The 27,978-nt window shown below is 41.9% G+C and overlaps 1 protein-coding gene across 20 annotated transcripts in view; it reads right to left on the bottom strand.

Moving 5' to 3' along the window:
• The window catches only part of APBB2 (amyloid beta precursor protein binding family B member 2), a 214,540-nt gene that overhangs the window by 161,860 nt on the left and 24,702 nt on the right, over positions 1 to 27,978 (bottom strand). For 18 of the 20 annotated variants that reach the window (XR_010389082.1, XM_026093701.2, XM_064511241.1 and 15 more), the window contains exons 2-3: positions 19,235 to 19,372; positions 16,008 to 16,065 (exon numbers count right to left, since the gene is read on the bottom strand). The gene's annotated coding sequence lies outside the window, so the exon portion shown is untranslated. The remainder of the gene's footprint in view (positions 1 to 16,007; positions 16,066 to 19,234; positions 19,373 to 27,978) is intronic. The other 2 variants (XM_064511220.1, XM_064511223.1) reach the window with 1 other exon arrangement.

Raw genomic sequence — 27,978 nt, 5'->3', positions numbered from 1 at the left:
GCACCACACCTAACTGCACAAACTGGCTGTCAGAACAGCTGTCAAATGTGACAGTCGATTTAAACCCGATACAAGCAGGAAAGTTTTCCACAGCACAAAATCTCTATATTATTGGTGGTTACACCAGAGAAGGATTAACAACTTTATTCTCAAAATCCATTCACATTCTGCAATACTTTCTTTTCTGACAGATGACTGCAGTACAGTATATATTTGATGTCTCCAAATATATACTATATATACTATACTGCAATACCTCCCAAGCTCAAGCTGACGTCAGAGATCCTTAAGCCAGTGATGACACCGAACTGCTGCAATTTAAAAAGAATAAAGAGATTATACCATGTAATCAATATGATAATTACTGTATATTTAATTTGTCAGAGGAAGACAAACAGATTGAGGCTTAATGTGCACATTTCTGCTGGAGGGGAAACTCTGTTCTGGACCCATGTGTGCCTGTTTCCCTTTCTGACCACACCATTTCACATGAACACACAAGCAGGAAGCATGCAGAGGGCATCCTCCTCATTACCACATCTGAAAGGAAACCCAGAGGACTAATACCTCTGGACTAATACCTCTGGCAATTCACACCAGCAACATAGGCATAAAATAAGCAACAGGATTACCAGCCAAGCAAAACACAGAGCAGGAACAGCAGCAAAGGCAATATCCCACAGGATACTAAGGATGTGATAGTAAAAATCTTTATTTTTACCTACTATGAAGTACCAAATGGAGATGAATACCCACTACATTTCAAGGTCTTTATTAAATTTGGGTAATTCCAGCTTTCAAGAGCCCCAACAGATCATCTGTTCCCATGCCTCAAGAAATTTCTGACTTTTCTGAAGAGGAAAAAAATCCACAACTAATACACCTCAAATCTGACCCAGCTGTATCCAATGAAATCACAAAAGCAAGCACCAATTTTCCCTCTCTGCAAAGGGTCCTTCTCCCTTTTCACAGAAACACTATTTGGATTTCGAGAGTGCTGCTGTTCAGCAGGGTTCTCATTTATTTGGTGGGCATGTCTGCAAATGGCTGCGTATGCCCTTAGCCTTGCAGACCACGTGGGGATTACGGTGAGACTTCACATCCCTACTGCTTCTCTTGCACCAGTTCTGGCACTCCTTTAATTGCATAGGGAGTGTATACAGAGAACGAGTTCAGCAGAATATGGCCCCAAGCTCTACTCTGAGGGAGCAGAATGGATCCAAACAATTTTCTTTAGATCTAACACTGGGAGTTAAATACAAAAAAGTGCCAGAGCTAGCAAAGGCAAGGGGGCAGGACCATATGACCCAGCATGGATGAAGAAAAGGAATAGGGATAGTCCCTTTCAGAAGTAACTCACTGGCTTAACTCTAACATGAATTTTCATTCTGCTCAAAGCCATTTGGCCAAAAGGATGCTCTTCAGTCTGCGAGAACTCCTCTCCTATAAAAGCTTCTGTACCACTACACACTCATCTTTTGTTGGCTTCAATTACAATTAAATTCAACTGAAATTGTCTTAAATTCTGCAATGCTAGTAACTGAGCAGCTTACACAGCTATATGCAGTTCTTAAAACCACAGGGCTGCAACATTCAGTGATTTCACTTAACGCTCCAAGGTATAGTAATTAAGAATTTAAATAAATACAGGACAGAAAAAGCAGTAGTTTCTCTCAAAGCAGCAGAATTCCACCTCCTCACTCATCTCCACATTCAAGTCATTTCTGTGCACCTTGACATGGCGTATGAGCTTTGCAGGTTGGTCCTCTAATGCACTCAGCACTGACCTAAGTCAGAAGCTGGGAATTCAAATAGGATTTTCATCTTCATTTTCTCATCTCAAGTTTAGACATCCCACACTGTTCTGTGAATCACAGTCCCTTTGAAGAGGGGAACTTAGAGAGCGCTTAACCTAGGAAATGGTTGTTTTAGATAACTGTAGAAGAAATTGAAGAAAAAACAGTAAATTTGTTTATTGTGATGATGGAAGGAGATAGAGCCAATAGCCATAAGCAGTCAGACAAGCTAGACACTATACAAGCCTGAAGGTTTAAAAACAACAACAAAATTATTCATTTACAGCTGAAATTGTTTCAAACACAATTAAGTGTATTTCAAGTAACGTTTCTATTAGTGAACTAGTGCTAGACAAGTTACTTGACAGTGTTTTATCTAAATTCAACTTTTACATATTAAGCCTCAGTGAGAACTCCTTTCAATTTTGATAACTTACTGGAGAAGAAATGCAACACCACATTAGCATAGATCTAAGGAAGGAGAATTGCTTAGCTTAATTCCACCATATACTATTGTGCTTGCATCTAAAAACACCGACAACAACCAACGAATATAACAGCTGCTAGATTTGCTGAGATGGCTTCTTAGAAGGCAGGACATGGAGCAAAGAGAGCATAATTGCAGATCCATTAAAAAAAAAAAAAAGACAGTTTGAGTACAGATCAGTTTCTTAACACTGAAGTTTGGTAAATCACTGTGAAAACTATTTCTCTTTCAGCATGAACACCAGGAAAACAGACTTGCAACATTATCAAATAAATCCTGTTAAATAATAAATACTTCCCTCAGATCCTGTCTGGGAAGCAACAGCAAGAATATATCTGAACGACCCAGTGCTTGACCCCAAAAGGAAATGGTCTCATCCACTGCGAACGATGCCTGCATCATTGCCCACCACTTTCAGAGAAACATCCAGGCACTGATCCTTCACGGGAAGCAATCCGATCTCCCCACAGAAGCACGCACAGCTATTCACGTGGGCCAGACCACAACGGAGCAACACGAAGGTGAAACGCCTGCCGCAGCTCTGCTGCTGTCTCTGCAGCATGTGCAACGCAGAGGCAAAGGACAACAACAGACAGGCTCTCATCCTGCCCAGTCAGAACAAAAAGCAGAGCTCTGAAAACCGAGGACCCTGCTAAATGCAGCAACCAGAATCACCACGACCATCCTGGAGAATGTGCAAATCTGAACCTCTACCCTACCTCTCTTCCAAGTGCTCAGCACCCCAGAAGTACAGCCACGCTGCTTAGAGAGCGGTTGGGAAGCTCTACCAGCTCACTGCTACCTATAAAACCCCCAGTTTGCCCATGCATCACATGGCGCAGTTGGCTTTTGGGTCCCCTCAGTTCTGTGCTGACGTAAGGGCACAGGTCTGCTCTGGAAATCACTAAGTTTCCATTTTTCATTTTCAGTTTTTAATTATCAGGAGAAAAAAACCCTCTACTTTGTAAAAATGCAGACACTCCTGTTACTAAGCCAAAAACAACACCAGATGGAAACTCATTTAAAATTCTTACATGCTTAGCTCTCTTTCTGCAAGCAGGTTATTACTACCAGCTAGACAGCCCTAGGAAAACCACTGCAATATGAAAGCGATTTACATAATATCAAATGATTGGAAACATGAAAACTGATGAAGTCACAGTGATTGCTTTAAAAATGGCTTAATATTTACTTAGAAAACAATGAAAGAGTGACAAAAATACGATGCTGCCACCGGGAGACAGACAGGGCTTTCTGCTGCAGAAGGCTACCTTCCAGTCCTGCTGGAGCAGAAGGGCAGGCAGGTCCCAGCAGGTAGGAACACACATTGCGCCTGTTGTTCAACTCTCTAAAGGGCAGAGGGGAAAAACCGGAGCAGCTCTACACTGTGACTCCTCTCATCAGTTAAAAACAAGCCAAGTTGATCTGTGACCTAGCATTAAGACAGAATAGCCTGAATAGTGTCATGCCTTGCTGCAGAGTTCAAAGCAACCCAAAATCCAGCTCCCCTCCATTCCCATTGTCCTTGGGCTATACACCGTGTTTTGCCAGAAAGCTGGACCAGGGAAGAGGTCAAGATGCGCACAGAAAAGCAGAATGCTTCCAGACTTCTTGCTGCCCGAGCTCCTAGCTGTAACTTCAAGCTGGCTGCTATGCATGGCCCTGGGTCACATGGTGCTGGAACTGCATGAACAACACTGCTGCAGGTGACTCATTTGTAATCATTAGAGACTTCAAAGGATTTTGCAGGGCCCCCCCCCCTTTTTTTTTTAATAAGGCAAAAAAAGCAAAACAGCCTTTTTGGTCTCATTTAACACTGCTGATCTCAGCAACAAATTAATGTTAAAATCTAATATTGAGACTACTTTGCCAGTAAGGTAAATGTAGGCACTTTCAGAGCACGTGCAGTAGTGCTTTAACTAATCAATTACTGCAGAAATCCAAACAACGGCACATCTTTTTAAGAAAGTAAGAACTATAAGAGTCAGGTGCTACATTTACACCATTTGCAAAACATTCTTTATTTAGATTTCTATAGTAACTGGTAAGTCAAAGGATTACAGTTCATATTTTGAATGTTTGCATGCCCACAGTCCAAAACAGACTATCATTGCAACTCTTATTTAAATAGGAAGAAACGATAAGCTAGCATATTACTGACTAAAATAGAGTTGAGTCTTTACTGTTTAACTTAACATGGAATTCTTCTCACGCACAACGACAACATATTAAGTACCCTGTTCAATTTGACTTGCACAATATCAGAGCGGGATTCATGTATGCATTATACACCAAGCAAACCCTGTAAAAATTGTACTTCTTGCCATTATGTTGTCTTACATATCTGTTAGGACAACTTGCACAGAGGAAGGACAAAACTTTTTTCTCCCTCTAGCCTATTAGGACATCAGGGACTGGGTATATTGTACAGAATTAGTACCTGCTTCAGGAGTAAGCTACTATTATCCTAAGATAATAATTAATTATTAATAATTAACACCAACAGCTCATTTGAAAAGAGCAACAGTATACTGCAATATATAAATCAAACTATAGTTCTTAACCTTTCATAAGGCTGGTTCCAGTATGAGTTGAATTTATTGTAAACACTCTGGAGCCAGCACAAGCAGCTCCACTTATCGTATCTATAAAGCCTGTTTAGAACATAGGTTTTTTTCATCAAGTCCTCCTACAGAAGTGCCTCTGGGCTAATTTTGGGATAATAAAACATCAAGGAGCACAACATAATTGCTCTATTTTGTAAATAAATAACCACAGCTCAAAGAAAGTCTAATACTTTTGTTTTTTTAAGGTGAACTGTTAAGCAAAACAAAATCCCACCTCTCTTGTGATATGCAAAGCATGTCTACTTCAACACTAGCAGTATATGTAAACCCAAGTCCTCATTTCCCAGCAAATGCAGTTACCAGTGCAAGAGTCAGCAAAAGGGAAGAGGAGAATAAATCAAAACTGCAGGATCACGTGATATCACTACTCCTGGTATTCCAAAGCTGCAAAGCCAAGAGAAGAAAGTAAAGTACTTGCTTGCTAAAAACACAAACATAAAAATCGTATTTTCAAAACTACACATATTCATGGAGTCTGAGAAATCACAAAAGAAATAAAGAACAAAAGTTAACACTCTTCTAGTTTTGCAGCTCTCCTACAAAGGCTGAAGGGAATTTTGATGGAGCCACACTGTCATATTAATGTTGTTGAATAAACAGTGGTAATGCTGAACTGAACTTCTACAACACTCATTTTCCCTGTTATCTTCATATATAATAAAAAATAATTTACTAAACAAAAAAAATTTTCATTGATAAGAATGACGCCAGCCCCAGGTACCGGTTAATCTTTAGCCCTGGACATCAGAGACTAAGTTCCCAAACTGCCAGAGAAAGTAATCTACAGCCAACTACAACTGATTCTGATACAATACAAGGCACTCCCGCGCTCCTCCCAGCATCTTGGCTCTTAGAGACAACACGAAACACGTACCCTCCGGGAGCGCGGGAGCAAGTCTGCAGCAAGCGCTTCTCAACAGGACGCCTTTTACTCAGTACACTGAGCTAAGCTTGTGGGAATTCCAGTTCCTCCTTAGCTAAACCCTATTTTTACCAAGGACAGAGGAAATCCTCCCCCTCTGTTGTGAGTTTTTAATACATCCACAATTCCCAAGCGGAATCAAGCAGGACTGTGAGAACTACTCAACTGCAGCGAGAACACTTGGAGGTTCACCTAACACAGGGACAGCCCAAAATCACTACGGAAAGCAAACTTTCAGCGCAGCATAGCAAGACCCCCCTGCCGCATCCACCTCTCATTGCCCAGAAGAGGCCATGGCACTTGCCCCGCACCCACCCAGGGGCCACGCGCAGGCCTCCTCCGTCCCAAGTCACCCTCTTTTGCTGTGTCAGCTGAATCTGTGTACCACGGGACACAAGCCTGCCACCACAAAAGCTTGCTCGACACAACGTCACCTGTATTCAGCAACACTCATAGGGGGACAAGCAGGATGCGAGTGAGCTTTAGGCACTCGCTGCTGCTCAGAGATCACTGCAAACGTGGTGGAGGCACTCCAGGACCCACCACCAAAAACACCCTCAAGCACGGAGAGCCAGGAGCTCTTAACAACTCAGTAAATTCGCACAGCCAAACGAAACAGCAGCGCACAGAAACTCGGGAAGGTGGAAGTTGCTAGCAGGGCCCCATGAATGGGGCCATCTTGCCCATTTCCTCCAGGGCCTGCAAGCCCCAGCTCAAAGTGGCAGCGTCTGAGCAGAGACAAAGGCACCCTGTTTTAATTCGCCACTTCACGTCAAGGGCACGAAATGGCAATACTAGGCAACAGTCCAAAAATAAGGAAAACAGAAATTCTGCGGAACAGGAAACCATTGCAAAGCACAGGGCTTCAGGAGTATCTGGAGGCCAATGACTGAGCACTCTGTCTCACTGAATGTGCTTTCTTCAAACTAATAAGCATAACATCACACAGTATAATAAATTAAATAAATAAGAGCTTGACCTGATTTTGTTAGATAAAGCAAAACTGGAACACATTTTCTTCCTGTGGCTTATATTCCTCCCTTGAAGTCATAAATCCAATTAAAATCAGCATCACAGAAGGAAAACAAAGCACTTCAACTCCCCCCTTCCTCCCCCGGCTCCCCGCTGCTGCCAGTCCAACACGACTGACTTGTTTAAACAGGGAGAAGTGACAAATGGCCATCATGAGACGCACGCCAGCCCCGGGCCCAGGAACCCCCTGCGCCTCGCAGGGGCAGCGGCATGCTCAGCCCCGCGTTGCCAAAGCAAGGCTCATGCAATGCTCGTCGCAACAAACCTGTGCTCACAGGCTCCTCTTCTTCTTTGGCACAATGCGATTTGTTGAAATGCTGCCTTTTGAAAAGTGCACTGCAAAACTCTGCCAAGTATTTGCTCCCCCTGACCCTTGGACACGTTAAATCACATCTGAAGGAATCTCACCACCAACAGTTTAGGTGGCACTCTTTACTACCTTTTCCTCACAAAAAAACATTATTCTGAAGTTATTCTGAGCGACTCCCAGTCTGTCTCATTTACCTTGGCTAGAGCCAAGGTTGAAAAACATCCCTTTTCACACCTGATGAATAGACCTGGGCTGTCCCTGCTGGAGCTCATGAAAGTCAGGAGTAGCGGGGAAGGGGGGGGGAGAGAAAGAGAGCGCGCGCGAAAGAGAGAGAGCTCCTTCTAGGCAGCTTATATACTATCTCAGCATTAATAGTCTCAGGGATGTTACAGAGTTTTGAGAGCTACTGCACAGAGGGATGTAAGGCCACACCAGCACCTTACACCTTTGTTTCTTTTCTGTTATAAACACCCTGGCTCTGCTTTGTGGAAGCCCAGGCTTATTTATTTTACTGTAATGACAGGAATCCTCCAGAGCATTAGCACCCTCCCCGCTAACGGATTAGGCAAACAACCATCCTCTGCATACATCTATCCAAAATAGCACGCTGCTCAGCTGCTGCACCCAGTGCAAAGTGTGCTCCTCAAAAGGTGCCTGGAGTGGCAGCGGGGACCGAGCTCGCCTCCGGTTGCGCAGCATGGCCAGGCGATCCAGCCAGCCTCCTCCCAGCAGAAGCCCACCGCTGGCCTCACAGATGCTTCAAAACACGTGGTAACACTTGCAACGTTATCCTCACCCACATCTGGCCTAGTTCTAAGGCATCTTCTCCAACCTCTCACGGTCTGAGAGAGTCAAGGTCCATCTTGCTCCTTCTACATATAGTATCCTTAGCCCAGGAGTAAGTGGCAGCTGGGTCTCCCAGAATCACAGCAGTAGCGTGGTTACTATTTATGCTACCAGAACAGCCAGGCAGGTTCTCCCTGCTTTCAGCCCTTGCTCCAATCTTCAGGAACACAGTTTCCTTCGCTAACTGGTAGACATGAATGTCAGTAAAGTGTCCTGAGCAGCCCACCATTGTACGCATAAACAGACAGGAACACCCCCTTTCAGCTCATATCCTCTCAAGCCAACCTCCTGTTGCACAAAATACTGCTCAATGTGATACACCTGTGCAAGGGCACATGCTTCTGCACACAAGTGACAGTAAAAGAAAAAAAAATGGGGGGGCATAAATCTATGATACTTCCCTTCCACATACTATAGCAGAAACAAAGAGCTCTCCATAAAGGAAGCTGCGTACACGCATAAGGGAAGAGTGGCCAGCTGTCACCCTGGCCACCTCCATAGCTTCTGCCATTCTGGTACTGAGCACTTTAATCCATGGGTGCCATCCCTGAAAGAAATGCTGCAGAGTAAAGAGCAAGGGAAGAATAATCCAGGACTTCTAATAACTTTTTTCTATAAAAAGTAAGAAGTTGTTTAAAAAGGTCACTTCTCATTCTTCAATTCACAGCATATTTTAACTAGATTTTAAATCCAGCTAACATTCCTGCTCTTTATCCAAGTAATTCAAACAAACAGCAAGATGGACTTTGTATCTGAACTGCTTGGTACTCCTTTTAACATAGGGTTAATGTATCCCAGCAAACCAACTGCTTAGAGAACACAGAAGCTACAGACACACTGGAAACTCCTGTGCAGCCGTAAAGGTTCCACACCACACGAGTCCCCAAAATTCCGTCCAAAAATGCCTCTAGCTTGCAGTTGTAATGAAAGGTGAGTGTATCCATGCACAATTCAACTGCCCAGCTAATAAATGAGAGACTTCTGTAAGGAGGGGGAAGCCAGATGTTTTAATTAACCATGGAAAACTCAGGCTACAACCACAAAAATGCATAAACACAGCTATTCATAAGGAACACCATAAGCATGTTTTTCTATGTTGTTCTCCACTAATGGTTTGGATTTTGAGGTTCTGTATCACTGCTCACAAGGCCTCCTGATGAAAGTGGAACCAAATACCAGCAACGGTCCCTTTGCGCTTGTATTGGCTTTAAAGCAAACAAACAGTCATAGGCAGCGCCAATGTACTACAATCACATATTAGCACTACAGAACTTCAGTTTCTTCCACAGTTTTGATGTATCTTTAAAGCATTGCTGTTCTGCTTCTGCAAACTATTACAGTGCTGCATGGATGCTGACAGAAAACTGGTTAGAGAGAGAACATATAAGCATTGCTATGGAAGGGCCTGTTTTGCAATGCAGCAATGAGTCCAGAATCACTCAGTCTGATCCTTTGCAGGGTAACTGAGACTGGATTCAAAGGAAGATTTTCAGAAGCCTTTCACAAATAGGTTCCCAGCTTCTTCAAAGGCACAGGTAGGAAGAGGGAGCCATCCTTCCTCCTCAGTGCTAAAATGAACATTCAGATGCTATTTTGTATCGTCAGGTAACAAATCATTTTTGATACGCTATTCGCAGCCTGACAGCTAATCAAGGAAATTCACCCCAAGGAACTGAACACATTTAATTTCTCCAGAAATCATGAAACACACCTATGCAGTTGCCTCTAAATACAAGAGTCCAGTTACGCAGCAACCACACTGCTAACTCTGTATGTAGTCTGACTAATGCTTGAAGCTCGCCTACAAAGGCATCTCTGCCATACGTGCCAGCTTGCGCCGGTTTACCCCGCTTGTTGAACAATGCCTTCAGAGCATACTACTGTAGTGTTTTCTTTACATTAAAAACCACGGAGCATAGAAATACATGTCAAAGCTAGACTTTAAAAAGGTAAAAGTGTAGTTTCTGCTAGTCACAGCTTTTAAGCAACCGCTCACTAGCAAAAGAGAAGACCTCAGAACACAGCGGGATGCGTTCCCTGAATATTTTGTTCACAGAGCTACCACAAAAAATTTAAAAGGCCTCCAGAAAACCTAGCCAGAAATGCATACCACAAGCATAGTCGTCTCACTAACAAAGCAGCCTTTAGGGTGGTTTTGTTTATGCACTGATTAAGCTGTTAAAGGCATTCAGAGGTACCCCACCTATAAGAAAGCACATTCCTAAAGGTGCACAGAAACAGAGTCCTCTCTCTCACCGAGCATCTCAAACTGTAACAGAGAACAGACTGCTTCCTAACATCTTTCATAGAATCCTGTTTGCATTTCTGCAATTCAAACAGACGTCCGTAAGGACTGTTCACAGGCTTTAATTTCCTCCTCATCCTAATCCTTTAAATTTGATGAATATCAGCATTTTCTCCACAGAAACCCAAAGCCAATTTATAACAGTAAGGCTTAAGAGCCTACAGTTACAGTGCGATAAAATGAACATTAGAGGAGAGTCCAAGTGTTGTTTACTTACATTGTAATTTTTGTAACTTTACTTTACAATGCAAGTAAAGATGAGAAAAGGACAGAGCCTGGACAGGTGAATGTTTTCACAAATGATAAAAATTTTTTAGCTGTGAAGTCTTTTCTTTAAAATATAATCTTCTAAAAACAAGAGTAATACAAGTTACATCAACTAGGGTACAGGAGCACATTAGAAATGCCAGTGATGCAGATTCTAAAGCACAGAGATCCCCGTGATAGCACCAGCCCAAACTGGTAAGGCTGGATGTTGCTACCCAAGCGCGAGCGCATTGCTGCTAGCCCTGAGCTAGACTGCATGAAACCAGTTCAGGTCTCTTCTGCATCCATAGCACATCTATGTGCAATGCAGATAATCCTCCTATAATAATCAGGACAGAGTTGACTATTACACACAAGAAAAATGCCAACAACACTTCACTGAACAAGACGAAGCACAGTCAAGCAGCGTGTGTAATCCTGACCTGAAATGTTCTACCTGATTAGGTACTGGGAGCCTATTAAGCAAAAAAAGGTAAATTCCTAATTCTTATTTCAGTCTACCAGCTCCATATAATGAAACATTTTCTTTAGCAAGGCAAAGGAAGACAGACTGTACAACTCCTGTTCAGTTGACGCTAGCACATAGTTAGAAGTCCATACGCTGTTACGTTATGACTAATGGTTGTTAAAATATGGACACTGCAAATAAGCAATGGAGAATTAATAGAGGATTTTTTAAATTCTCCAAAGACTTCTACTGGATTGTCAAGCGTGATGATCAGACGGGCCCCCTGGGTTCCATACAGGAACCTTCAAACATGGTATGAAGCTGTCCCAAAGAGATGATGGAGCAAGCAGACACCACACAAGGAAGAGAAGAGAACAAGCCAGCATGAATGAAAGCAACTGGCCCAGGGTCACTGAGCCAAGGACAAAAGCCTGTGTCAAATCCTGGTTCTGCTGAAGTCAACTGGAATTTTGTCCCTGACTTAGAGAACAGACCGCATTTCACCAGCTCGGGTGTCCTAATCTGGCTATTTACTACATCGCACTGCTTTTCAATTCCCACATTTAAAAAACTTTAAAATGATACTCGACAGAGCACATTTAAAGGGAAAAATTATGAACTGAAACGTGATCTTGGGAGGAAATACTGGATCAGATTCAGAGTAGGCGTAAGCAGATGCAGGGCTGGAGTAACTGTTCATGCTTCCAGTGGGGCTGACCTCAAAGCACTATTTGCAAATGTTACATAACACCAATAATCTCACTTAGGGGGTTACGACTATGCTTGCTTCTATTCAAATTAAAGAAAAATAGTCAGGAAAACCGTTTGCTCACATTATTGCATTTTTATCTCACCATAAACACTGCTGTCGAAAGTCACCTTGCTTCCCAGTTTTATCCTCTATTAATAAAAGCCTACTTGAGAAATTATACTCATTTATAAAGCCAGTACTAATAACCTCTGTTTTTTAACCCTTTCCTTATTCCTTCACCACTCTTAAAGCTTGGGTTTAATTTCTTCCCTTCCTGTACTTTTGCTGCACGATGGCTACTGTTTTCCAGAAACATGTCCTACACACAAAATTGCAGGTGTGTGTTTGGCAGACTTTGAAAGCTGAGTTACTTCTGTTCAGGAATACAGCACAGACTGGATTTCAGCTGTGAAAACTCAGACTACAGACATTTCAGAGCAGGGGTTTGTCGGCAGGATTCCTTTTCACTTTTCCCTTCAGCATATGCTATCACAACACAAAATTGAAGCGATCCTCTTTTCACAAACGCCTTTATCTACACTGCAACCCAGACTAAGTGCCAAACAACGTGGCAAGTTTTCCAAGCAAAACAAAAGCAAAGAAAAACCTGTATTATCCTAAATGAACAGCATTTGGGCATCTCTGCAGCTGAGCTGTACTGGGAGGATCACAAATACAAGCCAGAATGAATTAGAGGAAACGCATCCAAGTTTTCAGTGCTTCCGAAGTAATTGACATTTACTGGCCAAAGAAGAGAAGACCCAAGTTAAGCAGGAAGTAGCTACAATCTTGGACAGTAGGAAAAACAACAGCTGCAACTCTGGTATGCTACATACCAAAACAGATTAAAACTTATTTGACACACATCTATAAAATAATCAACTAACACTAAAATCACCACTGGATTTCAACAATATGTTTACATGAGAAACAGTAAGGCAGTATTCAAAATTGCTTCATAAGTTTCCCGAAAATAACATACCTGCCGCTGTTTGGACTAATCTTGCAATTGTTCCTCAGTTTTTGCAGAGAAGTTGTTTCTTATGGTTGCTTGTTTTCCCTACAAACACATTTTTTCTCGCTATATATGTGCTGAGATCATAACAGTAACACGTGGAAGTCTTCGCATGTGTAGAATTTTATTTCTTTTAATAAAGACAATGACAGAAACCTGAAGCTTTGATGATTGTCACTTGAGAAAAATGTGGTCATGCTGAAGCATTGTTTTTTAACTGTCACTATTCTTTACCTTCACATACCAGCTAAAATTAAAAAGGGAAGCGATAATCAGTACAAGGAAGGGTTTTTGTTTTAAAAAAAAAAAAAAAAAACAAAAAACAAACCAAAAAAAAACCACACAACACCACACACTGACAATTTTAGGCCAGAACAGAAGCAGGAAGTACAGGAAGTTTCACAGGAAAGCTAGTCAGTTTGATTTTACTGATGGAAACTACTCCAAAATTCCTTTTAATATCTGAATACAAAGCAGATACGAACCTCTAAAAATCAAGGTTCATATGCAACAAAAACAGAGCTGCATGTGAATCAGTGCTTATTATATCAAACTGAACTTTAACCATTAACACATCAAGTTCCCCACATGGGGCTTCTGGAATGAAGTTTCACTTAAATAAAACCATAAACATCAGTTTGGCACGATAGTGTCTATGCAATCTGAGTTTTAAAAAAAGTCACTTGGGGCCATATTAAAAATTAACACTGAATTATCCATCAGTACTCATGAGGAGTTTAACCAGTACACACAGAAACACTTGAAAAGCTGTGTTTTTCAAAGCATATGCTTTTTGGTCATACACCTAGACATACCGAAGTCTTAACAGTCACTTCTGGACCTGGGCAGTTGGGGGTGGAAATCAGCCCCACGCTGGGAAGCAGAAGTCAGCCCTCCTTCCGTGCCCCCCTCGGCACCCGATGACGTTCCCCACTGCCCAGCCGTGCACCCAGGCCCTGCCGCACGGTGCACCCACTCTCCAGAAGCCTCAACTCTTATAAACTTCACATAATGAAATTATTGTACGATTGCATTGCTAAAGCTTATCGCTGATTCCAAACAATGGCTCTTCAAGAGTTACAGGTTATGCACATATAAAAGGTGGGTTAAAAATTAAAGGAAAGTTCTCGTGTTTGAGTCATTTGTTTGAGTTGGTGTATTTTTTGGCATAAAGCTAAATAAGGAGGGGAAAAGCAACAAAAAGGCATAAAGATGATTCTGGAGCACATCCAGATTTTCAATGCTTCTAAAGTAACTGACATTTACTGGGGAAAAAAGAAGACTTAAGGTAATCTCTGCTGAAACAAAAGTTTTAGTTTTTTCTTAATTCTTAATTAATTCTACTTTTTAAGGCAAGACTGACTTTCTTAATCACCTGAAGTACTCCTCAATCTATGAGCTATCACATCATGGATAAGATCATCAGTACATATATATTTTACAAAACAAATTCAATGCCAAAACAAACTCACTGGACTGCTCTGTGAATACCAACAGCGACGGCAGCACAAGCCTGGACCACGACACGCACGCCACTTCTTGGGAGCAGCTTTGACATGCGGTATTTCCTGAAACACTTTGAACTAGGCACGCTTTGCACTGCCTACCCAGCCAAGAGAAGAGGGAGACAAGAATTGCCAGGTGCTCCTTCACGGGCACGTGGCGCTGAAAGGCTCTGGGCACCCACTACCTCCTGCCTGGCCCTGACCTGGGTGCTGGGGCCAGCACACCTGCCAAGGAGCAGGATACCCACCTGCTAGTACGGACAAGAAGCCAGCTTTCACCTGTGGTTCAAGCCTGGCATTACACTTTGCAGTACGGTTCTTCCCTCTTCAAGGTGTTGCTTCCAACACAACGTATTAACTTCTTTTCCCTGTGACCCTACTTAGAACCTGGTTTCTTCAAAATAAGGATGTATTGCTTGAGGTTTCTCAGAAGCAAGCGTAACATTTGCTATTGTCTGCAATAATGTCACTAGCAGTAAAAAAATAAATAAATAAATAAAAAGTTAGCCCTACACCCACGGCCATTCAAACTGACTGCTCAGAGCAGGGCCCTTGGGTCAGTGCTCCCTCTTGGGCACAGGGAGGCCCCTCCAGAGGTCCGAGTCAAGAGGACACCAGTCAGTCAGTCTGCAACACAAAGTCCCATCACGCTCGGGTTAGGAGACAGACAGCTAGTGTGAGAATAAGGGCTCAGTTTTCATAGTAACAGCCTGCCTCCCACATCCTTGTGTTTTAAAATATTTCTTAGTCTGATGAACCCAAAGAAAGGCTGCAGGAGGGCGAGATGAAAGGCAGTAACATGAGCAGATGACACTTCTTGATGTAAAGCAGTGTTGGACAGGACTGGGAGGCATTTCCAAAGAGAATTAAGCGGTGTGGATGGACAAGGAATATAACGCAAAGGGCATTCAGTATTAACAAATGCAAATTAGTACACTTTGAAAATAAACTTTTATACTCGTGATGAAACTGCACAGGATTTTTATTTAACTCTAAGTGGCTTGGAGCAGTTCATCAAAACCATGCTCAAGATACAGCTGTGGTTAAAAACAGAGAACAAAAACTTCCTCCACCACCACCGCAGAACCACACACACAAAAACAATAACAACACGTGTCTATTAAGTGTCTTCTTAAAGACAACACTGCAGGCTCCTCTAGAACACCGTGCTGTGCCAGTCACCCCACAAGATGCTGCTAAACTAGCCAGGGTTTTGGAAAGAGGTAGCAGGTGTGGCCCTGGGAATGGAAATACTCTCAAAAAGAGACTGTTTCCCTGAACAATCCCAATGGTTTGGAAAAGGCAGTCTCGCCATTTTTGTTTGCATATACAGGACAGGAAGAACAAATGGATATACAAAATAAAACACTAGGAAGTTCAAAACAGGTAAGATATATATATATAAATATAACATAGTTATATTATACTTATATATTACATTTTATATTTTTTATATATACATAAAATAGTAAGCCTTTCAATTCAATGCCACAGGCCTGCCTTTCTCAGGATTTCACAGGCAGCTGTGGACTTTTGTCTAGCCTGACACAAAGAACAGGCATTTGCAATGGACGGATACAAAAGCAAGACTCGCAGCCCGAGCACAGAGAGCGCACCCCTGCCACAACGAGGGGCCGTGCTGGCACAAGGCAAGGCAATGGGAAACCAAGCGTGACACCAATAAGAAATGAGGTACCTGGCTTCTACTGCAAACTGCACCATGCTGCCTTCAACATTTCACTGCAGACAGCATCCTAGAAGGGGAAAAAAAGAAAAGGGGAAAAAGCACTGAAAATGAGAACATCAGCACACGGCTGGAATCCCATCCCCTGTGAGGGCCTGGGACACAGACACAGCTCGGGCCAGACACGCTGCTGCCCTGAGGTGCCTGCTTAGTCCTCTCCCAAAACAGGGCACAACTTGCTCTTGCTGTCGCAATGGCAGTGCAGGAGCCATTTACGCAGCACTTCTACAGCAACAGCGTTTGCACGGGAAGCGGGGGGAACTGGGGTCACTTGCTCCCTTGTCCGAGGGCCTTCACATTTTGTCCTCCCAGAGGAAAGCCGGAGCCACCGGCCGTCAGCTGAAGCTAAGCACTAATGCTTCTACAATCCAGACAAGTCATTTTGTGGAGCCTTGCCTCCACCAGAGAAGCTTAATAGGCACCGGCAATTAAATAGGCAACATTTTGTTAGCTCTGCACTTGTATACTAACCCAATTTGAAGGATAAGTTAAAAAAACATGTACATAATTTTCCCTAACTGTACCTTCTGGTACATTTTACTCAATGAAAAGAAAAACTAAAATCTAAAAAAGGAGTTTTGTTTATTGACCTCAGCAGACTCATTCAAATCATGATCAGGTAGCCTAAAGATTCACCTACTGATACAACTGCACTGAAATACAAATAAAAATATCTGTATAAAGGAGGGCTGCAAAGTACTAAAAATTAAGAGCTAATTAAGTTATACATTTGTGCATCATTGCTCTCTCTATTAAAGTTAAGAAAACTGAACACAACATGCTATTATACATCATGTACTATTATTCACATAAGTGCCTAAATTACCGAGCTTGGGATATACTAGCTATGTGCTTATTAGAAAGCCATTTAATTCATCATATAATATACAGACTTCTTTTGAGACCGAAATAAGAAACATGAAAGCAGCCTCTGAATAACAAGTTTCAATCAGAAATTTCTGCTGCCATAAAGCCAGTTTTTCCCTCCAGAATTTGGTTTCCCACTCACACTGAGCCACAGCAGGCGCTGGACAAGAGTTTCTGAAGTCCGATTCCTGCACTTCACATTTACCTTCTTTTAAGGAAAAAAAAAAAAAAAAAAAAAAGCTGTGTCGAGTACAATCTGCCAAAGGAGCTCACAGCTCCCCGAAAAGCTGCACAAAATGGCTGGTACAAACCAACCACAAGAACAAAGTTAAAGGATCTGAATAAGTCAAGTTTAGTCTCAATGTTTAGACCAGGAAACCCTTGCAGGAGGGCAGAGGGGAAGACAACCACCTGCACTGGAAGAACCAGTGACACAAGAGTGGTTATTTCAGGAGTAGAGGACATCCTCAGATGTGCAGTGAGGTATCAGGTACAGGGACACGGTCAGCTCCACAGTGCCAGAGTATGCGGTGCAAGCCTTTGGTGCAGCCTGCTCACCCATCAGGGAAGGTGCTGCCCACCTGTCAATCACACAGCTCTTAGCCCCTGCTGCTCTCCCACACTCAGGCATCATTTCTATTTTTTTGTTTCTATCCTTCTCACCTAACCGAAAACAAGCTTCACCAGCCCTGGCCTTTCTTCAGCATCACGGTAGGTACATGGAGTACAAGGGGAGCGACAGGCTTCAGCGGGGGCAGCACAGCAAGTCCTGAGCAGGGCCGGCGGTGGCCACGAGCCCCCGCTAGCACCTGAAACTTCCCCTCAAAATTTGAGGTATTTAAATATATATATATATATATTCTGTGATAAAATAAATATATATATATATATTTTCAGAAGAGGCGAAAATATTTTTTAAATTTCCTAAAGTGTGGTTTGTATTTTCTGTGATGGGCTGTATTTTAATCATAGAAAGCACAGCTGTTTAGTGTCCAATGTTCCATTCTTCATCTTGTCATTGTCTTCAACAGTAATTCGCATTAACCACAGTGCATCTTATTATCTTAACATTGGATAGAAATTTTTGAAATATTAACTTATACAACTTCTATTTTAAAAGAATATTATCGCCTTGAGGTCAGAGACATGTCCTGATCCGCAGCCAGCTCTTACAATCAAAGATGAAAGACACTGATTTTGTAATATTAAGAGAGAGATAGCATTGAGTTCATTGCCATCTGTAGGTAACTAAATTTATACATATATGTACACTGAGTTACTTTTATATACATATACACATATAAAACTAAAGTTACATATGTAAGTAAATAAGTATACATGGTATATGTATATTTAGTTACTTACAGATGTATATACACTGTATGTGTATATATATATATAAATATAAGAAGAGAGAGCACACATGAGTTTCCTATCATACTAAAATACTTTCCACAATATCATGTCCTCCTGTGCTCCCCAGTTGCCAGGCAACTGTTTCTGCTAGGTTTAGAGGGAAAGGTGGAAATGGATGACATGAATTGTATTGCTTTTCTCATGTCCATCACTACAGCTGTGAGTGGCACTGTTTCACTCTAGTGAGATACCAGTTATTCTTCATTTTACTTCTCCATATATTCTTATTGCTTGCTCTCAGTGATGTAGACTTGAAGCTCTTGAAAAAGAGCACGACTCTAGAACTACATATTACATTCAACCTGAACGTGGGCTTTGGAGATTTCTGAATCAGCCTTCTTTCAGCATCGCCAACTAACTTTTGGAGCAGCTCCCAGCAGCACTGTTCTTGTACCTTTGCAGATTAGATGACTGCTTCTACAGCTGGTCTCCAAACCTGCTCTTTACAACACACCCCAGATTCTCTAGTTACTGCCTTAAATCTTTGGCAGCAGAGAAGGGAAAAAAAATAGCCTGGAAAGAAACAGAACAGCAAAAGATAACTAAAAACTTCCCTTCAAAATTGCTTCCTTTTGTTTGTTTTGACTCACCTTACTGTAAGTTAATTTGAAATTAACAGTGCAGTTTTTGAGCCAAAAAGAAGAAAAAAAAAGACCTTTTACATCAAGGAAAGGAAAGAGATTGGAATAGAATGTCTTGACATTTTTAGAGAGCTGAACAGGAAATTCACAGAAAGCAATCCCTAACCACAAACATTTTTTGGTTTTCATTTAAATGCACTGAAGCATCAGAGCTTTGACAAAAATCGTAACAGGGCATATTTCCGGCAATCAGGTAAGTTTGAAGACAAAAAAAGAAAAAAAGCTCTTTCTAATCAATAGAATCTAGAAACTTACATTTTCAAGAAAGTCTCATTTCAGCTCAGAAAGCCCCAATTCAGCGCAGAGTACCAGGAGACGCTCCCAGAACAGCACAGCCTCTTGAGTTGCGAAGGAGATGCAGGGCTTCACGTCCCTCGCTGGCTGAAGCACCCTCTGATGGGAGAGAAGAATGATTTAATACTTTAGCAACTTAAACCGGGTATAGACAGCTTTTGCCTCTTCAACTCTTTCTGGTTTTCGTGGTAGTGATAAGGCCATATTGCTAAAAGATGGTGAATGCACCTAAACATACTTTAGAAAAACACTAAAACAAACAAAACAAAACAGCAGCAGGAGCTAGGAGCCTAACCTAACTGGACACTTTTGTGAATCCTACCAGGAGCTTAATGCCTATAACGTGGCTACTGTGACAAGGTAAAAGAGAAAAGCCCCCAGATATTTGCTATTCAAGCCCGTGTCAGCACCGGCTGCCAGGCTGCTATTCTCATTGTTTACGATTTTTTTTAAACAATCTCTTAGATAGTCTTCCAAGGAAAAGCAGTGATACAAGTAAACAAAAGTAGTAACAGACAACATATAATAAAACATCATGGCCTGGCAGTGACTCAAGGTCATTTAAGTGTTCTCCTGTCTTAAGTATCTACAGTAAAAGAAGAGCTGAACTGCAAGTAAACGAACAACCAGCCAGCTGAATTTCAGTCCGTCACTTCCTGGTGTCTAGCAGTCTCCACGGATGCGCATACCAACATGCTCGCTATCTTCTAGGTGACCAAAGGTTAACTTGCAGCTGGCACTAATAACACCAGTGCTAACAACTGTGGCATTTACAACTTCCCACTGAAAGCCAAAATCAAAGGCAGTTTGATAGACAAAACCACCACACGGCAGCCGGCTGCATGGGATGTGTCCACAGCCACAGGGGAACAGAAAGAGGAGCTCCGTCCTCCTTCACACCTTCAAGAGACTGCAAAGCCAAAGGGGAAACATGTCCACAGGTGCTATAGAAACTGATGCCTTTGAAACACCTATATTTCAAATCCCATTATGATTACTAAGAAAGTAAAGATGCTTAACTACTTTACTAATCAACTGCACAACTTTATTCAAGCCACCTCCCTCCACTTTTCCCCCAGAACACATTAGCACTGTTACCAAATATTTAATATATGCAGGAATTCTGACATAAACTAGACATTAGAGCATGTCTTAAATTCCCCAACGGTGCCAGGGTACGCAGATCCTTTCATGAATAAGCAGAATGTGGCTTTGCAGAGCACTGAAGACAGGCACCTTCATAGCATAAACCAGGGATATTATATCCCTTTGTACTTCCACCCATGTACACTGATGCTTTGTAACAGGCAACATGGTTGCCTTAGTAACGTAAATCTTCTATTGGTTATTAAATACTATTTTTCAGTATAATGTTAAAGCTGTTCCACAATAAAGCGCTTTTCTAAATATAACGCCTTCCCCAAACAACACTAAAAGCACCATACAGGTTGTAAGCAGCTTGACACAACCAGCCAGTTTAAAAACAAAATGAAGCGTCTTTCAAATTAAATGAATTTAACAGCAACCACTAATTATTGCTTTGCCAAAGAAAAAAAAAAAAGAAAAACCACCCAACCCTCAATAGCCACATTAGCTTTTTTATCCATTTAAACTTGGAGGGAAAGACTCGTACAACAGGAGAGCCTTTATTCATCTTTCACCATATTTCTGGTCATACAGGGACATGAGCAGAGCTACTGAAGGTGACCTATGGGGGAGTGAGGTGTCCTGTCATTATTGCAGTCAAGATGTACATCTGTTTTAGACAAGCCCTAAATACACTGCAAACATCTAAGTTTTCTTTAGGATAGCGCAAAATACTAACAAAGTAGGTGGAAAAGACATTTACATTCCAAAATGCCAAGAAAGCCTGAAAGAGGCCAAGTGTCTGTATTTAGGCCTCCTCTACTGAATACCACAGTTCCCGTGCCTCTATCCATGTTTAATCACGCAAAAATCATTAGCAATCTCCCATAGCTGTGCTCCTGCTTTCCACACGAGACCATGCATATCTGAACACTGTCCTGTAGCAAACGCACTGCAGTCAGTAAGCAACTGTTCGGCACACGCTGAGCCCAAGCACAGCTACCCTCCCTCCCAACACACTCCAGGCTGTTTTTTTTTTGTTTTTTGTTTTTTTTGGGGGGGGGGGGGGGGAGGAGACACAGCAAGGTCAATACATCTTTAGCTTCAGGTAATTTTGCTTAGAGTTTTGCAGTTATAGCAGAATGATATTCTTGCTATAAAGTTGCACTATTTTTCACAAATAAAGAGCAAATGTTTTCAAGCAAGGAGCATCTTCACCCCAGTAGTTCAGCAGTCAAATTCAGTTTCCAGTTTTTCCTTGTCAGACAAGCAGTTTGACTTAGTTCTTGGATATACATCAATCTTAAAGAAGTACTACCTGAAGCATTAGAACTGGAAGTGTTCATGTGAACAGCAATATCCTGAAACTCTACAAAGGTCACACTGTCTGCCAGGAAAGAGTGCCAAAAACTCTCCAATTTTGCTAGTCCTTAGACATCATCAGCCTAAAGTCAAACTGATCAAGAACCAGACACTTAAAACAAGCAAAACTGAAACTTCTCTAGCTTACAGGACCCAATCTCAAGACATTGCAGTATTTTGGGGGGGGGGGGGGGGGGGGGGGGGGGAGGGGGAAAGGCATGAAGTCTCTTGAACAAAGTGACATGCCTTAGATCAGGATCCAGGCTCTGCTTACATCAGAGGGACGTATCTCAGCCCATCTACCCCATTAGCATCAGTGTGAGAAGATTCAGGCCAAAATCACCCAAGGTTCAAGAGGCATTAAAGTACTGTCTAAAATACAAAAGCAAAGAAGAGGAATTAGACATTGCTAAGCAAAATGCACATAGTATTTTTCTCGCAGCTAAAGAGATTTTCCCAGAACATTAAAGTCCTTTACCATTTAAATGCACACACCAAACTATTCAAGTCTGTAGGCCTCTGCTTTTCTTTTTCTTTTTTCTTTTTTTCTTTTTTTTTTTTTAAAAAAAGTATGATGGAAGCATCTTTTACAGAATTGAGCATGTACACTGCTACATTTAATTCATGACTACGAGTGAGACAAAGCTGGCACTCCTCACAGGCAGTCCTATCTCATTCATCGTAGGTCAATGGGTGACTTCAGAAGTAACACTCTAAGCATCACAAAAAAGGGTGGCAAACACCTTCCTTTAGAGGACAAAAACATATTTCCTGTTGTCTGAATAAAAGCTTCACCAATGATTCTATATATAAAAATCACAAATTGCTGCCATGATGATTTTCAATTCAACAGCGTATTTAGGAAAACCATCACCCATGCTTGCTCTAATATCCCCCTTGCCTAGCCTACGGAGCCTCCTTCACCTGCTACGCCGGTCTGGGAGGAGTAAGAACAGACACTTTTTGGATCATTCTCCCTGTCTCCACTGGATGGAGGTAGAACAGTGAGCTCCTAATTTACCTACCAAACTGGGGAAGGCTGGTAGCAGGAAACCACTGACTCAAAATGACTTCTGAAGACTGCTCTTCAGGCTGCTCACCCTTCCCTAGGGCTGTGTCTACAGGCAGAGATCACTCTTACCACAGTGGGGCTGTACTGACAGTCAAAGTCAGTTTTTCTCCTCCCCCTGTTCTCCTCTGCCCCTTTTCTTTTTAATAAGACAACTATAAAACACAGATGAAGCCCCAACCCGGAGCGGGGCTTTGGGTTATATACAACCTGAATTCAGTTCACAGTAAAAAAAAAAAAAAAAAAAAAAAAAAAAGATACCATTTAATTAATACAAATGTATTGCATAGCCTTCTGTATTTAATGTACTGTTATAATTACGTATGCGGTGAAATTCCTCCTGAAGCCTTTGCAGCAAACAGGCAAACCCAAAACTTTACTGCTGCTTTTGATTCCAGCTCAAGGCAAGGTACGAGAGGCCAAAGAGCAAGCTGCACAGCAGCCTGGCACACCTCATGGACAGCCATGGACAGTCCAAGGAGCAGAAACCAGCAAAGAGAGCGCTCTTCCCCTGGCCCAGGCTGAGCAAACCAGCTAGCCTTAGTGCCACTTCCCAACACAGTCAGCAAAGTCTAGTTTTGACCAGCTTTTCAAAGGCACGAGCACAGCTGAGAGTACTGCGCTACTTTGAAAAGAAAAACTGTGATAAACAGAAAGGCAAACTAAGGTGGAGCTGGAAAGGAAACTGTACAAGACCATACAAATCCCAAGTGACAAGAAACCTGGGGGCATCTCTGCACAAAATGCTGGGTCGTACTTGGGCTAAAGCCAATGAACTAAGCTGGTTCCTTGTATTCAGAAAAAGGAGCCCTTTCTACACCAGTTCTGGTTTAGAATAATCTCTCTCACATCTCATTATCAAAAGGATGCATTTCTTCCTAGCCAAGCCCTCAGCAGTGCACTGCATAATGCCTTGATACTTCCACGTGTCTTCTACAAACATCTCACCTCACATAGCCTAGATTAGTGTTTGCCTTTTGTGCATTTATGACTTTTGGTGCAAAGCTTTCTGCGAAGATATTACCTCATCACCCTTCTCACCGCAGCCTAAGGGTTTCCTTTTCTGTGGAACCTACTATTTCCCCTTTAACCAGTCCCTTAATTGCTCTGCAACTCTACTGCCTCTCTCCTTCGGTTTAGAGTTTCTCACTTCACCATAATAAATGTTCTAATAAAGACCAGATATATTAGACATCTTTATCTTAACTCAGATTTTAAGGCAAAAAGGGGGTCATTTATTCTGGCACAGTCTAAATATGGATAAACTCTCAATGCATTTTGTCCCATTTCCACTTACTGTCATGTTTAATTACTCTTTCCTTCAATATTTGCCTTAAAACCACAAGGCTGATGGTTCACTTTCTTCTGTAAACACACAACATTGTGCTTCAAACACACCAGGGTGGTTTCCATTTATGAAAATAAATAACTTTTGCGCATGTTCCTATTCTATTAGAGCTAACATCAAGAAATATGCAAAGAACAAAAACACAAAGCTTCAAGCACAGAGGGTAGAAGTTTAAAAACAGTCTCAATAAAAAAAAACCATCAAAGTTCTCTCTTACCACAAAAAAGGCTCATATATATGTGGAGAATAAGCAATACGACCAGTCACCCTAACAAATACCATCTTTTTCTAAAGCTTTTCTCATTCCAAGACATAGCAGTCTGCTGAAAAATAGTTATTCCAAGTTTGTGGTTTTCCCACCCAAAACAAAAAAATTATTATTTTGAAAATTTTATTAGATCCTCTTCTTCATGCAATATTTAATCCAGAGCAACAGCATTTATATCTCTGTAACAAAACCAGCACCCATCAACAGTGAGAATTAGCCAAGCAACTACTTGCACAGAAGTGAGATCCTACCACAAGGCCTCTGAGAGCATGTTAAGAAGCTCTGCATCAGAGGAAGAAGCCCATGAGATCAGCTTCCTTCCAGCTCAGTTAATGGCACACAAAGTCCTTCCTCTGCAATTCCGTACAGATGTCCACAGTCACACAAGTGTACATTTATGCAAAGGGCTCACAGACATGAAATTAAGCCACTTAAGTGAATTTTGACATCTGAGAGCATGAAAATGGATTCAGTATAGTAAAGTTCTACTGGTTATATATTCCACATTTATGGGAAGCAGCAATTAATGCTCTGTCTGCAGAAGACTTTGGTATAAAAGCCAGTCTTAAGAGTAACCACTCAAAGATTCACAGAAAAAAAATAAAACTCACAAGTACTGTGCTAAATAGGCCTGTTGGGTTGCCCAGGCAATGTGTCACATCTCCTTCATACCACTCAGAAGCGCAGCTTACAGCCAGGGCACATTACACATGTAATTAAAACTCAATCAAGAGTTCCTTAGTAATAACGAGTCCAAATCCAGCGGCCGCTCGCAGCCTAATGAAAGAGAGGAGTGATTAGTGATTTGCACAAAAACCAAGAAGCAGACCAACGGTAAGATTAGTTTAGACAAAAAGATGGACTGATCTAGATGAAACGATAACCAATTCACACTACAGCACAGCCAAACAGATCTCTCCTGTCAAAAGGAACCTGGAAAAACCCAGTATATTATCCTCGCCCTGAGGTCCTCGTTTACCTCCCCCGCCTCCCCCAAAATGAATCAATTACTGGCTTTTGTGTCACAAACAGCACTACTCAGAAAACCAAAACAGTAATTATTCATTTTAAAACCTCTAATTTCTAATAAAAATTAACAATTCAAAACAACCTGCTTCTCGGCTTCCTTTGAAAGCCTTCTGGGGTGACAAGCATTTCGCTCCTGAAGTGCTGTCACAGGGACTCACGCAGCGAGTCAGGCAACGTGCACGCTCCCCACCACCGCCACCGAAGGCCAGGCGCTTCCATGGAAGCGCACGCCGCACAAGTTTCACTGAAATATTATTAAAAGCAGTACTTGTGCATCCCTTTTTCTGCACTCCCAATGTGTTTTATTTCCTGCGGGTTAGCAGCCAGTCATCATCTCACAGCAGTAAAATCCCAAGTCCAGGTAAAACCAGCCCAGGCGTCACCTGAGAGATGGTACCTCCTCACCGGAGAGGAGGAGGAGGCAGGCGAGCTGGTACATAACCTGTTAGACACGCTATCTCCACGTAACGTGAGGCACCTTGAGTGACCAAGTAGCTGGGGTAAGTTAGGTCGGCATCTAGGTAGCTCTAACCTAGGCCAGCCATCTGGCTAAAACGTTGCAAATATGCAGTCAGAATGCCACAAAATTGTGAAGACCTAAATAAAAATAGTGACCAACTAAACGACTTGCAGTGTGTGTCCACTCCTGCACTCATCTGCTCACAAATCAGCTCTCAGAGAAAGCTCCCGTGCTCTCCAACAGCAACGAGGTGAGCAGAAGGTTTCAAAGCGCTCTGATCAACATGGTAACTGCCTTACCAAAGGCAAAGCAGGAGACAAAAACCTCCCAGAGTTTCCCCATGCCATAATAAATCTGCATATGAAGTAAAACTATACACATCCTTAACCATCAAGAGTAGATATCAGCAGAAGTGAAGGGGAGGACTGTAGAAGTGAACTGAATATAATATTTGCTGTGGACTTATTAGTCTTCAGGCCATTCACTAAATTATTCACAATCTCATCAGTGTAATCAATAGCCTCCATTTCCTTTCTTGCTCTTGCTTTGATTATAAAGCTGGCTTGCTGCCACCCAACTTTAGGTTAGTCAAAAATATCTGAGAGTGAAATCATGAAATCTGTTTTTTTTCTTTTCTTTCCCTTGCTACCTCAGTTAACGAAACCATGGTCTTGAGGGTAACAGATACTGCAATCGTGCATGAGGCAACTGCATTCAGCTTACATTAACTACTTGCTATTTTAAAAGCACAGTATACTGTAAGCTTCAGCTGTGTCTTTTCAGTTTTAATATCAACTACTCTTCACACTTTTTCACCAGTTCAGGAACATGAATTCGGAATTTGTTGTCCAGAAGCATTCCTATTCTTTTAAATGTTGAATACTTCCAAGCCCATTTCTGCACTTCTCCAGTTCTGCAAGTTTTTTGGTCCCTATAAGCTTTTACTATTGCGGGTCAGACCTCTCAGCAACCTCTCTCTAATTGTGGTAGCTACCAATACCTGGTGGGGTGATAAAAACTTTTCTCAGGGACAGCATAAGGACACTGCAGCAGAGCAGGGCTGTGCTCCTCTAAAAGCCTTATACTCCACCCACAAGCCACAGCATTTCCCCATCTACTGTCCTTTCAGATTTCCAGCCCAGTGGAAAATTGGTGGCAATAGATCTTCCAAATGGCACTGCTGTTCTCTCTTCCCTGTAAATTGCTATTTCCACTTTGTCTCTTGGCGTGCTGGCCACATAAATGTCACCAGGTGAAAAACACGGTGGAGAGCCCTGCTGCTGGGATGCTGCTGAAGCCCACACAGCCAAGAGACCCCCACCAGCAGGATCTACACAGAGTCTCTGCCTATATTATTTCATTTAGGATGCAAGTGAAAAAGTCAAAACCTGACTTGTTTTCCCTTCTCTCTTTCTGCAGTTGCCTCTGATTCATGTCTGAAGGCAAATACATGATTTCTTGTTTCTAATACACACAAAATATCCATGCTTGCCCGACTTCATGTGAAAAGCATAGCATAAAAAGAAGTTGGGGGGGGGGGGGAGAAGAAGGGAGAACAATTATTAGAAGTTAGACAAATGCTAAGAAATCCACGTTAGACAAAACACTAGTTGTAAAAAGCAAATTCCTTCTGGCAGGGACATTTTTTTACTTTGTATACAAAGCATTTAAATGAAAGCTGCTAACCCCATGCTAACATTGTAAATACTGTGCTTTTTATCCTTGGCTTAAAAAAAAATTTTTTTAAGGGTGTTTTAGAAACAGAAATGGTTATACCACGAAATAACAGCAAGTGTACAAAGGAAATATGCAATAGCATATAGAAGTCTCTTATGACTACTTCTGTTTAGAAGCAAAAATCAAGTTTGCTGATCTTGATCCTTACAATAAGCTCTCTTGCTACATTAACTGCTCAATCTCTGAAGCCATCTCTGGTGTTGCTTAAAACAACAGACCTAGAAACCAAATTCCTAATAAAGTTCTTTCAAAAAAAAAAAAAAAAAGAAAAAAAAAAAAAAAGAAAGAAAAATCATGGTCCCCAGAAAGGATCAAGACCATAGTGCTATTTCACTACAATGGTTTG

The sequence above is a fragment of the Dromaius novaehollandiae genome, chromosome 4 (genome assembly GCF_036370855.1).
Source record: "Dromaius novaehollandiae isolate bDroNov1 chromosome 4, bDroNov1.hap1, whole genome shotgun sequence".
Classification (NCBI taxonomy): Eukaryota; Metazoa; Chordata; class Aves; order Casuariiformes; family Dromaiidae; genus Dromaius; species Dromaius novaehollandiae.
This window is presented reverse-complemented; position numbering and strand designations above follow the sequence as displayed.